General features: G+C 37.6%; 1 protein-coding gene across 1 annotated transcript in view; it reads left to right on the top strand.

Annotated features, from left to right (window-relative positions):
• osp (myosin phosphatase Rho interacting protein outspread) overlaps positions 1-13,435 on the top strand; it is a 463,581-nt gene that overhangs the window by 434,329 nt on the left and 15,817 nt on the right.

Consider the following 13,435-nt stretch of genomic DNA (forward strand, 5'->3'; position numbering starts at 1 on the left):
GAAACTCAACGAGGTATTTTTTTTAAACAGGTTTAAAATATTATGAATGATTTATCTATATACCTGACGTCTTACCAACCACGCACAGCGGCGGCGTCACTATTCTATTGGCACTGTAGAAGTTTCTGACCTGCCGAATCTCAACTTTTTAAATGACGTGCTCATGGCGCCCATCGCCGTCATTAATGGTGTAAACAGATAAAGAAGACCCATGCAAAATTGTACGTTTCTAAACTTAACTGTTGATATTACAGAACTTCATAAATGTACATCTCGATTGCGTTGAAAATTCGGTATAAAAGGAGCCTCTGTGATATTCCAAAGATACAGCTAAATACACACAAAATTTCATCTAAATACGTCATACGAATCAATTAATAATCTACCTAATAAATTGAATCTAATATGGGTTGATCAAGTATTGAGCGGTATAAAACATAAACTGCACTTTTCTCCCGCTACAACCGGCGCCACACCCGTCCTGGGCGCGCGCACGCACCTGGCGATCGCAATTACTGATCTATCGTTTAGAGCACTCTCTAATTACAGATTACCGCCGCGAATGGGACTGTTCCTTAATGCAACTTAAAGGGTGAACCGCCCTATCATTTACTACTTTTATCTTTTAATTATCCTATCATGTACTTTTTTTTCTAACGTAGTTAATTAACATTTTACACCAAGTGTCATAAGCTGTCCACCTACAGGTCCTCTTGCCTATACATAAACATTTTCTTTGCAAGAAATCTAACATTAAGGGGCTGTTTCACCACACAATGATTAGTCTTAACTGACGGTTAAATGTGATGCCGTCTCTATTTGTTTTGTTCGAATAGAAACAGCCCCTAAAACTCTTGAGGCTATCGTCAAAATACAACAACAACAACCACTTATCCATGTTTTGTATAATATAATACCACTTGCTATATCAAAAATGAATCTAGAAACTAGCCATTTCTGATCGAAGCTTGACTTTACATACATTTTTACACTGCTGAACTAAGCTTAAATCTAAATCTAGTTGTATCCAGCACCTCGAGACTAATAAATAAATTACTTATCAAAGAAAACAATGGTAAAGTTCATTTACAACCAGGATCTCAGCTTTAACGCAACACGTGAAAACTAGCAAATATCCTAAGATATTTGGCAACATTAATAATTCAAGTCGTGATGCTAGGTGCGCCGCTCACACTACTAATAAATCTGTCTGCATGAGATTTGTGCGAGTTAGGTAATCAACATCGACACCGATGTCGAGATGGAGTCGAATTACAGAAATCTCGGGACCAAAGTTTGCAAATTTAACATAAATTTCATAGTCCAAAACTCAATTCCAAGAAGGAACATAAATGTAGAAATCTGTGATGATTAGTAAGAAATTTCTTTTTAATACTAACTAGACTAAATAAATGTACAAAACGGTGCACGAAGCCAGGACAAGCTGCAGACGATGCCCAAACCGTCAAGTGCGCAATATGCCTTCTTAAGGAACAACTACTTTTTTGCGGCATTGCGGTCGAACCTTTGGGCCTTGGTCGTCCGAACAAAAAAATTATGAAAGAAGTGTCGGAAAAACTAATCGGCATATCGGCGACCAAAGAGCAGGCTTTCTTCGCCAAAGACTGAGCCTTGCAGTGCAACGAGGCAAGGCCGCTAGCGTCTTAGGACACAATGCCCCGCGCTGCGCTGCCTTTGGAAGAGGAGCCCGTTTTAGTTAATATTTAGTTTTTTTTATTTTTATGTAAAAATTCAAATAAAATGTGCTTAATGTGTAAGTAATTTTATCATTCTTGACGACCTGTTAGCGAATAAATGTTAAGGTTTTGATTTTGAGGATAATTGGGTGCATTAAGAATGGATTTCTTGAATTTTCCGTGGGATGGGGAGTTAGTAATTTTTTTATTCTTTCACAGGAGCTAAGTCGGAGAATAACACTAGTAATTGGTGTACAAGAAAAAGTTTATCTAGCTTTTTCACATGTTTGTTAACAATAGTAGCATATCTAAAGATACGGAATTACAACGACGTGTAAGTAAGTGATACTTACCAATAAGGAAGCAATACGCTCAAGAGAAATTTCATTAGTCATTAAAGAACTGTCACCGAAAGGAATGATAAGTGGCGAGAACTTTTTCTTAGAACCGATAGGTGCAAGTTGCGGACGTGAAACTTGTTTTTTCTCTGTCATCTTCTACTGTTGCGGGTGTCAATGAGTGGCGGTTCTTACTTACCAGCAGATTACTTGACGATTTGCTCATATGTCATAAAAAAAAATCGCCATTTTTACCCGATCTTGATGAACTCTTCTGGTGCTAGTCCGACTTACGTTCAGCCGGTTTTTGGTAGTTAAGTCAGTGTAAACTCTCGTTCAATTTAATTCATTTGTTCATTCTATCTGCCCCGAAACTTTTGATCTGTGGCTTTGACACTAAGTCTCTTTCTCCCCGATATTGTAATCATGTTAAGTACCCCCTTTTTCCGTCGTAACAATATTTACTCAAGCAATCACCGAAAGGCATAGAGCAAATAAGTGTTTGTGTTGACCGCAGACAGTACATGATTGCAGGCGCGGCGCCGGCGCGCTTGTGGTTGGACCCACTAGGGCTGACCTAAGATCATTTTTTGGCAAACACGATTTAAATACTAATATCTACACATAAATACTAAATACTGATGTATCTACAGATACATCAGTATTTAAATGCGAGAGTTAGTGAGTGTATGTTTGCGTTTGTTATTCTTGTATACTTACAAGAAGGCTGGCATTTGAATGAAGCTTCGTATATAGGCCGCTGGACCTTTGGAATATCACACAAGCTTCTTTTTATGGAATGATGGACTGGGCTTTTCATGCTTATGAATGTAAACCATGATGCCATCTCGTTTTCTTATCGTCGGCCTATGCATATAAATCAAACAGCCCGTTACAGGTTTCTGTAATTTGACTCCACCTCGACATTATTGGTGTCGGTGTGAAAAGAGTTTCAGAATGAGAGAGAAGTATCGGGCTGTAGTTCTTACGCTGGCCTAATGCATACTAAGCACTTCACACTGAACATAAGTTCGCTTCGACCACAAGTAAGACCATGAGTTCGGCTTGTTTGTCGACCGGATGGCCAACTGGTTAGAGAACCTGACTACGAAGCTTGAGGTCCCGGGTTCGATTCCCGGCCGGGGCAGACATTTTTGTATGAATAATACGAATGTTTCTTCTCGGTTCTTGGATGTTTAATACCTATTTAAGTATGTTTATCCGTTGCCTAGTATCCATAGTACAAGCTTTGCTTAGTTTGGGACTAGGTCAATTGGTTTCAAATGTCCCATGATAAATATTTATTTTTATTTAGATGTATGCATGCAGATGCAGGTATCATCGAGATATTTTCCCTCGAAAATCCCATGGTAAATTCCCAATGTGATATCGCAGTTAATTTTGAAAAGCTCATAGGTATGAACCCGGGCTCGAATTAACCAAAACTTAAGTTTTGGGAGTCCCCCTGAGAGTAAAATCTGGGAATAACAATTTAACTGCTAGATATAATGCTTTACGCGCGCAGGTTGACTTATTTTTATTTGAAAATATATTCCCTCTTCGCCGTAGACGGACGAAACTCAGCAAGTTTACACCTAATATAGTAACGAGGTTGACATATTTAGGAGCCACACGCCGTTTATTTATTCGTCTATACAACGTGACTAATTTCCAAAGAAACTTACAATGTTTAGTGTTTATGAAGGCGCCGAATCGAGTTATGTTCGTTGTAATTTACGACGTTGTTTCGAAAGTTAATGTGCGCCTACGCAGCGTATCGGTGTTACTGGGTATCGTATATTGTCAATTTTGGAAGAGTTAGGACGCCGCTCGATGCGACAACTTTGTTGTTGAGTTATAAGTAATTTGGTATTCTGAAGAAACTGATTTTGTGAATGAATGTAAGTAAGTAATTAATTCAAATCGAAACATTTTACTCCTCGAAGGAGTAAAAATAAATTAAGTATAAACAACTTTAATTTAACTTTATTTTTCCTATTCTAATATATTAATATTTCAAATTGCTACACTCGAGAATGAAATAAGGAAGTGGTGAAAATAACAGTAGAGTCAAAATATTACAGTCCCAATTTAATCTTGTCAACTAGTTAAACATGTTAAACCTTAAATGAAAAGCTTTATATACTGCCTCAAATACTGCCTGCTTTTCTGTCATTTACACCATGTGATGCAGAATGTTTTAAGCTACACAATAGTATTAATAACTCAAGTGATTTTTTTTTGAGATAACGCCTTTTGGCTTAGTAGGGCAGTATAGTAGTTTTGTATTTTTAACTTATATACATAATCGGTACCAAGATCGTCCTCAGTAGTAGACATAAAATTATGTACATTATGTACATTGCATATTACATAAACTGAACTCATAAACATAACCCTTCTTTCTACTTTTCAGCTTTTTAATATCATTCCGACGCACTTAAAACAAATTTTCATTATAATTCCTCGATTATCAAAAAACAAAAAAAACAGCTTCGCTCAGAATACAATATTCATTCATCCCGCTTAAAAAACTGTTTACTGATGCAGTATCAGCATTTCCTCGAAGCAGGTGTGGTTTCACTTTCGGTGCGCGTGCGCCGCAACGCGGAAAGTGGGGCCCTCTAGCGGCGACACCGAAAACTAGCCAACCGTTAAGTGTATGCGGGGAAATTGGTGTTTTTGTTCATTTTAGCCGTTGTTGTTTTCCTTATTTAGCTCAATTACTTAGTGCTTATCATTTTGCTTATTTAGAAATGTGTATTTTTTAACAAACGCATAAACCGATTTCAACTGTTAATATAGTTTTGAATGCTATACCAATTATGGCTAAATTAACGCGGTGTCTCGCCAGTTCGACGACATAAAATCGAAAAAAAAAAACAGTTTACTTCCACATTTAGATCGTTTTTTTTTTGTGATTGATTTGACACTAAGTACTCGTACCTATCTCAAGTCAACACTGAAATCAAAAACCCTTGTTATTTCCCGATTGTTTATTATAATAGAATCTATAATTTAATATTATAACCGTTAAGATACGGGTGCGGCCATAGATCTTTAATCGGTGCCCATTGTACTGCCCGTGCCCAACACACTGATGCCGATAATTAAGCGTATAAATGCAGTAATATTATCTTGTACGTGCTGTGTCATAATTTCGCTATACTATGCTTGCGTAATATGCGGGTACCGAACGCGAAGCTTATAGGGTCTAGACGGTCAAGTAGAGTCCGACCAAATATTCGGTTTTATTTCGGTTTCGGCAGATCTGCCGAATTAAATTAGTATGCACGAAAGCAAAAATGAACGCAAGTGTAAAAATTATGCACTAGAATAGCCCTCGGTTTAACTTTAAATTTTAATTAAATATTTACCCCCTTATTCATAAAACTTAACAAGCCTATGTTAACTAACAAATGCTTTGTCCCTTTCTAACAAATACAAATGTCGAAGTGACAGATAAGGACAAACTAATTTAGCGGCATTTTAACTAAAATAGGTTTGATTGTCGTTTATGAATAAGGGGGTTAAACTTTGGAGCAATACCGCAATATTTAAACCATTTAAAACCCCCGAACTCACGCGGACAATTTACGAACACTAATATTTGGCGCAACCGTATTTTAGGCCAACGAGACTGGCCGAAAATACATTTTATGGTCAGAAATGGCCGAAACCAGAACGGGAACGTTCGGTCCCTCACTAACCAAATCCAACAGGTATTTCGTACAGGAAATTGCTTTCTCAATATTTGCTGGAAAACGCATGAAACAAGCGAAAGTTTTCGCAGAATCGGGTCGTTAATTTTTATTAAAATTCGATCCGTGAGACTCTTGCGCCATAATTTTGAACTACACGGCATTCATAATTTAAGACTATAAGTTGCAATCGGTCTGATTCTCGAGCTCAATGTAATTTGTGACACGTCTCGTTTTTGAGTATCCGAACTGTGCTCTGAATAACCAATGTCAAATTACTACGTTTAAAACCAACTGTAACAGTACCTGTACAGTAACTGTAGTAGGTAGTACATTTTAGTAGAAGATCCGAACTTGAAAAGATCTTCACCGGTCTGATAATAGAATGAAATGTATTTTTATAATAAATTTAGTATTTTAGAAAACGTATTAGAAATGATTTTGCTAAAAAATCCTGGACAGGCAGTTTTTTTTATTTTATTTTTAATGATTTTTAATTAAATGCAGACAACCCTATATCAACGTGTTCACAATAAAATGGCGCTTACGTTGATATACAATTTTTTCTATTATCTTATCAAGTGAAAGTAAATGACGTCGACATACCTGTTTAAGTTTATACCTGGCAACCCAGTAGTTCGTCCAGGTAAACAATAGCAAACCCAACGTCTACATATTCTATATGTATTATACTTTTAAGTTAATGTAAAATTGTCTTATAATCTCGATGATGCAACAAAAATTTATTAAAAATCTTTTTTTTTTAATAATTAAAAATAGCCTGTCCAGGATTTTTTTAGCAAATCCATTTCTAATATATTTTCTAAAATACTAAATTTATTATATTAAAATACATTTCATTCTATTATCATACCAGTGAAGATCTTTTCTAGTTCGGATCTTAGACTATTTACATAATCGTCACTTTGAACTCCGATCGTATCTCGACATTGATAAGTCAACAAAGTTGAACCTTGAAATATAAGACATTACGTTCTCGTTATAAGTTTATCAATCATGAATGAGATACGAGCTTTCTAAGCTTGTAGGGTCAGCATCAAAAGTAGTTGCACACTTATGTACTTTGTCGTTTTACAGCCACGTACTTAGATCCATACAAGGTTGATAAATGTGTTAATGTGACAAAGTAGAAAATTATCCGCTACTTTTGATGCTGACTTTACTTACCTTGTAATTTTCCTTGTAGTTTTAGAAATCAGAGTGACTTAAAATTTGGTACTTGGATATAAATGATGATAATGACAGTACAGACACCAAAAAGCTCGCATAAAAGTTTATCGTAACAAAAACTTAATTTAACTGTTTTGCGATGACGATTTCCCAGAAAGAAGATGACAGATGATTCAGACAGTGTAAGTCCACCCCTCAGCTCATGACTCCGTGACGTAGCCGTCATCGAAGCTTCCGAGTCATGTCATTAGTCACCTCGAGGTCATTGCCTCACCAATGATTTTTCAACTTGCCCAAATGACCGCGGCGAACTTTTGCACCATTAATATGTGGCTTAGCAACGTTGATTTTTGGACTGAATCATTTTTAATCGTTATTTATGTTCTTAGGTATTTGTAGCTTTGGAATCAGAAAAAACCAGTCAAACTGTTTTTTTATGAATGAAGTTGGGTTGATTCCTGGTTAAAAAAGAAACTATATAGTCCGTCATGTAGATTATATCAGAAAATATTCGACGCATAGTTTTTCGCTTGTCAATCAAACAAGAAATTACAAAGTTGAAACGCGTCGAAGTACAATCAACGCCCGTAACGTCACTCCTCGGTAAGAAGTTAACGTAGGTGTGTGACGGTGACGACACTGAACTTTAAGAGTTAACAAGGCATTTACCATCACTTTTACCACAGTATCTACTAAAATCGAAGTTATGGATGACCTTATCTGTAAAATCAGAGCCAAGTCCGGTACGCGACTACACTTTCTAAAGCGACATGTGACAGCGCTCCTACGGCTAGGATATTAATTTGCGCCTCGCCTAGGTCGGGGTCGCGGGGGGCACAATGCGCGCGCGCAGTGGGTGTCGATGATTTACACCGCCTTGTATACGGGCCTCATTCGTATTTATTAAACTTGGCCATTTTTAGGGTTCCGTATTTCAAAAGAAAAAGCCCTTGTATTATCACTGATCACTTTATTGTCTGTCTGTCAAGATTAATTTTCTCAGGAACGCATGGAGGTATCAAGCTAAAATAAATATCAAATACTCTGGTCTGATGCCCTTTCAGAAGGTCTCTGTTAACACTAAATATTCATGGATACTAATTTTTACGGGACCCTCGGTGCCTTAGTCCGATTTGTACTTGACTGTTTTTTCCTGTGTACGTCAAGGTGTATAGTTAATTCAGAAAGTATATTTAACAGCAAGCAACTTACTCTAAATGTATTAAATTATACCTACTTTCTTATGTCTATTTTCGGGTTAATAAATGTTGCAAAATTCCATCCAAATTGATCACATCAATTTGGATCGTAAATATTAAACACCTTGTTATAATAAATTTAGTTTTGACGTTTTTACGATTCAGTCATCCCTGTTTATTGGATGGTAATTGTTCTATGATATATAACAGTCTTTTTATAACTTGAGATGTCAAATCACATATATTTTACAAGCTTTTATTTAACCTTGTCCTGTTTATTTTTGGGCCAAATATTGCAAGTTCATTTTGACCCACTCATAGTATTCGGATTGACTTGAAATTTGGTACACGTACATGTGTTGGATGACAATGCAAGTACAGTCAACAAAAAAGCTTGTTTTAAAAATGAAAATTTTAATAGAGTTTGACAATCTAAGTAGGTATAGTCAATGAAAGCAGAGACGGTGTCAAAGAAAACAAATCGGTTTTCTTAGCAACTTAAATCATCAATGAACAACTATCATAGAAAAACCCCTGTATTAACATCTCTACGAGTATATTTACGATTCGTGTTGTTGAATGAGTTTCGAGCGGAAAAAACCTACAACTCGATTCATACTTGCGACTACCACAAAGTCTCCGCCGTGTGTTCTGAAAATAACCACATTTACATACATACATTTCCAATAAAGAAATAACCCTTCGGCAAAATTACAGTGCTACCGTGGGAGCCGTCGTGAACGTTAGGCGTCTAGCACATGAACCTAGGGTTCTAGGATAAAGAGGCCATTACATGGTGCGAGAAATATCGTCTGAGCTGCGATAAAGATGTGCTGCTAATGGTTTTCGATCGTATTTTGTCCGAAAAGTTTGTATTTATCGTGCTCTCTCTCAATTAGCTTATATTCAATTCTTGAAAGTATAGCTCCATCGATACTATCGATGATTCCGCCAATGTCGAGATTGGAAAAGACACTTTCAGCGTAGCTCAATTAGCTTCAGTATTCAGACCATCATACAGCTGTTTTGACATTTGAAACTATTTGTATAATATAATAATCAACGACATCAATGTGAGAAAATATTGATCAATCAAAACTTAAAAAATCCTGAATAATATTCACATTAGCGCTTTACTCTTTGCAAATTCAGTTTTTTCGGAGCTATGGAGAGAGTTATGCTCGGGGATTCCTGCGGAATCAAATCAGAAATGAGGAGATAGGTACGTTGAAGAACAAGGGTCTTAGCTCATTGAAGTGGCAATGGGCAGGCTATATAGCTCGAAAAACAGATGGCCCTTGGGTCGGTCTCGAAGAGGTACCTACGGTAAGTTAAAACCGTGCGTTTAGCCGTATAGTGCGTACGTGGCCTAGGAAAGCACAGCCGGGACAAACGGGCGATGCAACCTGTTTTTAACAGAAGCAATGCAGGAGATTTTATATAATTTATAGCATCTGGCATAAATAAATATTGCCAAGTTCAAACTAAGCAAAGCTTCTATTATGGATACTAGGCAACGGATAAACATATTAAATACATATTAAACGTCCATGGTTTATGGGGGAGGCCTATGTCCAACAGTGGACGTCCTATGTGGAAAGTATGTCTATCTATTACCTCTTCACGCTTACACCGCTGATTAGATTTATATGATATTTGGTATAGATAAGTAGTTTGAAATCTTGGGAAGGACAGGACAGTTGTTATCCTGGAAACGAATTTATCACAGACGGAGTCGCGAGCAAAAGCTAGTGTTGAATATAAATCTTAAAAATAAGTTTAATGTCCACTGTTGTATTTCCGTATAATTAGCTTTTATCATTTTTTTATCAGAACAGAACACTTTAAGCGAAAGGAAAATAACGTACCGACATTAAAAAATCGTTCACGCAACAGGGTCAAAAAGACATACCACTGACGTTTGACTGAAAAAGGTACTTAAAAACTCCCTCTGAATAATACGTCTGTAGTAATTAATGAGACAATTACATTTTATCTGAGCCGTTGCTAACTCGCCGCGTGCGTGCGCGCAGGTAAACGCTTCGGCGAAGCAGCTCTACAATTTTACATAATGACAGTTCATTTATATTATTTGATCTTCAGACCGCCGAGATATTTCTCGATACATTTGCATCGTAAATAATCAGGTAAAAGGGTGAGTATTTTTTTTAAATTGCATCTGCCGACCTTGGCGCATGCGATGCGGTCGTTGGGATGGAGCTGCACATAGGGTTGCCATGCCATATGGCAGGATTTGTCCTGACATGTCAGGATTTTGACCCTTTGCCTGGTTACGATCAGAGTTGGCAAGTGAGGGCCCCATACACGGTACGATTCGTCTGTACGATCGATCTGATGAAAATCGTGACGATTGATCGTAAAGAGCCATACACTGTCGATTCATCGTTATGATATTCATGACTGCATGGGATTTTGTTGCGATTTTCGAGATCGTCTTCGATGAAGTAAATCGTTAACGATCTTGACATACACTATCGATTCGTCGTTCCGATCGGTCTGAAGCGACGGATCGTACAGACGAATCGTCCCGTGTATGGGGCCCTGGTTTTTTAGAAATGATCTCATTAGATTAAAACTTAAAAATATGTTTTCATGATTCGATTATTACAAAGTTTGTACAGTTTTAATGAATGAAATGGTAAACGAAAGTAGTAAATATTCAAAAAAATCAAATCTTTCAAGAAAATTTAAAATACGATGAATTACAGTTAAAGAGATCTCAATAAATTTTCTTGCTTAAAACTTATGTGTGCCGTTCAAGCGACGCCAAATCTCTATTACAAGAAATACCAGGACTTTTATGGCGATCTCAGAACTATTATCAGGACTTTTAATTTTTCCATATGGCAACCCTAGCTGCAAGGCCTTGTGATGATTTACTTTTAAACATACGTCCTGCGATGCGACTACGCACTAAGTAAGCCGTAGCCGGGCGGTTGATCACTTCTCGATCCATACCAGGCCATACGTCCCACTGCTGGACAGGCCTTAGTTTCCACACGAGCCCATTGCAGATTGGGAACTTGACCGCTTGCTATCAAACACGAATGTGTCAATTTTTAGGGTTCCGTACCCAAAGGGTACCCTATTACTAAGACTCCGCTGTCCATCCGTCCGTCTGTCACCAGCCTGTATCTCATGAACCGTGATAGCTAGACAGTTTAAATTTTCACAGATTCTGTATTTCTGTTGCCGCTATAACAACAAATACTAAAAAAGAATAAAATAAATATTTAAGGGGGCTCCCATACTACAAAGGTGTTTTTTTTTTTTGCTGTTTTTTTTGCTGGATATTAATAACGGCAACAGGTAGACGCTTGAAATATTCATAGAATATTTAGTCGTATATTCACTTTAAAAATAAATAATTAAACTAAAATAAAATAAATATTTAATGGTGGCTCCCATACAACAAACGTGTTTGTTTTTGTCTAATGTGGTATAGATAATGGTAGGTAAGGCAACCTTCGTGCGCGAGTCCGACTCGCACTTGGCTAGTTTTTCTCGCAATAGCATCTTATTTCAACTACTGAACAACCATCGTATACTACAAAAATAAGGCTAAAGTATTACACTTGTTCTGTAGCTGTCAATAGTACAGGGTAGTAAATCTGAGAGTAGCAACGCAGCCGCGGGCGCATACCGGAGCAAACCAATCAGTTTGTTTTTGTAAAACGTAGCTGTATATTGAGAGTTTCATATTGAGTTAACGACGGTAAATGTGATGCCGTCTCCGTCTATTCGAACAAACAAATAGAGACCGCATCACACCTAGCCAGTTAACACTAATCAATGGATGGTGACGCGAGTACTGATAGCGCTATATTATATAGTGTCCAGTAGAAAAACTGGCCAAGTGCGAGTCGTACTGAGGCAGAAGTTGTCATCATCATCTTGGCCTAGACGATTTGTTACTTACCTACTTGAGAACTTACTATCTAAGGTAGTATTTGTAGTTTACAGATACATAGTTTAAAAATAACTGGTAAGCACGATACAATGATTCACATCTATAAAAAGTGCGTATTAAATATAACAGGGACTTATCTTGACCAAATTTATGCCCGTCCTTACAGCGAATTCGCTATTTGTGGAATAAAGCATGGCTAGCTATGCTGTTTCACTATTTGAGTTATTTGACTGTATAAGATTTAGGCTTATTGTTTTAATTTGTAACCGGCAGAACAGTGTCGATCTTTTTGCAAATAAATTTAAAGTATTCTTTCTTTCTTTTCTATGGATCGCTGCATATTCATTGTTAAAAGGATTGTTCGTATTCGGAATACCACATCTTTAACAAGCGTCTAGCAAGCTTAAACGGGATGAGGCTTAGCACGGCATGAAGGCCGGATGCACTCTTAAAGATTGGCGCACTCAGCCACATGGTGGAGCTTAATTGTCACAGAGGTAAATCGAGGCGGGAATGGGTGAACAATCCGACACAGAACTGACTTAGTATCAGAATACCGTTCTGAATAGAGACGTAGACCAGGAGGTACTTTTGCCCAGCAGTTGGGCACAAATACAGGCTAACAAGACCAAATTTTTGTATGCTTTGAATATGTTAAGTACCAATTAACTTTCAAGTAACATTCCACGCAACATTGTCCATCATAAATTTCTCAAGCCATCGAAATACCGCTAATAAAATCTCGCATTAGCTTCAAATGCGCCGTCATATGTTTATAGTGCCGGTAAAACCGCGAGGTGTGAACGATTTAAATGATCGATAATTATTGGCACTTTGTCGGCCTGGAGGAGCTTGTTTTACGGCCCTTATGTGGGCTGTGTGGGTTAGTCTCACTATAGTAACGAAAATTGAGTCACACGAGTTTTCCTTGCATTCACCCAGTGCTGGAGGTGCTTGACTGTTATGATTCAAATGCAGAAGTGCTTCAGTTGTGGAACTTGGTACCGCAAAATGTGTGATACGGCTTTATAAGTGACTATCCTGGTGCCCGCGACTTCTTTTATCGCTATCTCGCGAACTATGTAATTTTCCAGGATAAAAAACTATCTTATGTCCTTTCTCGGGACTCAATGTGTACCGAATTTCATCTAAATCGGTTCAGCGGTTTAGACCTGATGAGTTAACAAACAAACAGACTTACAAACTTTCGCATTTATAATATAAGTGGGATAAACATTGTTTTTAACGAAGCGTGGGTAGGCTTCCCACTAGATGGACTGACGACATCGCGGGAGCCGGTGGATGCGAGTGGCGAGTTGTCGTTCATTGTGGCGTTGTAGGAGGCCTTTGTTTAACAGTGGTCTTCCAGCTGATAATG

Source organism: Choristoneura fumiferana, chromosome 5 (genome assembly GCF_025370935.1).
Source record: "Choristoneura fumiferana chromosome 5, NRCan_CFum_1, whole genome shotgun sequence".
In the NCBI taxonomy this organism is placed as follows: Eukaryota; Metazoa; Arthropoda; class Insecta; order Lepidoptera; family Tortricidae; genus Choristoneura; species Choristoneura fumiferana.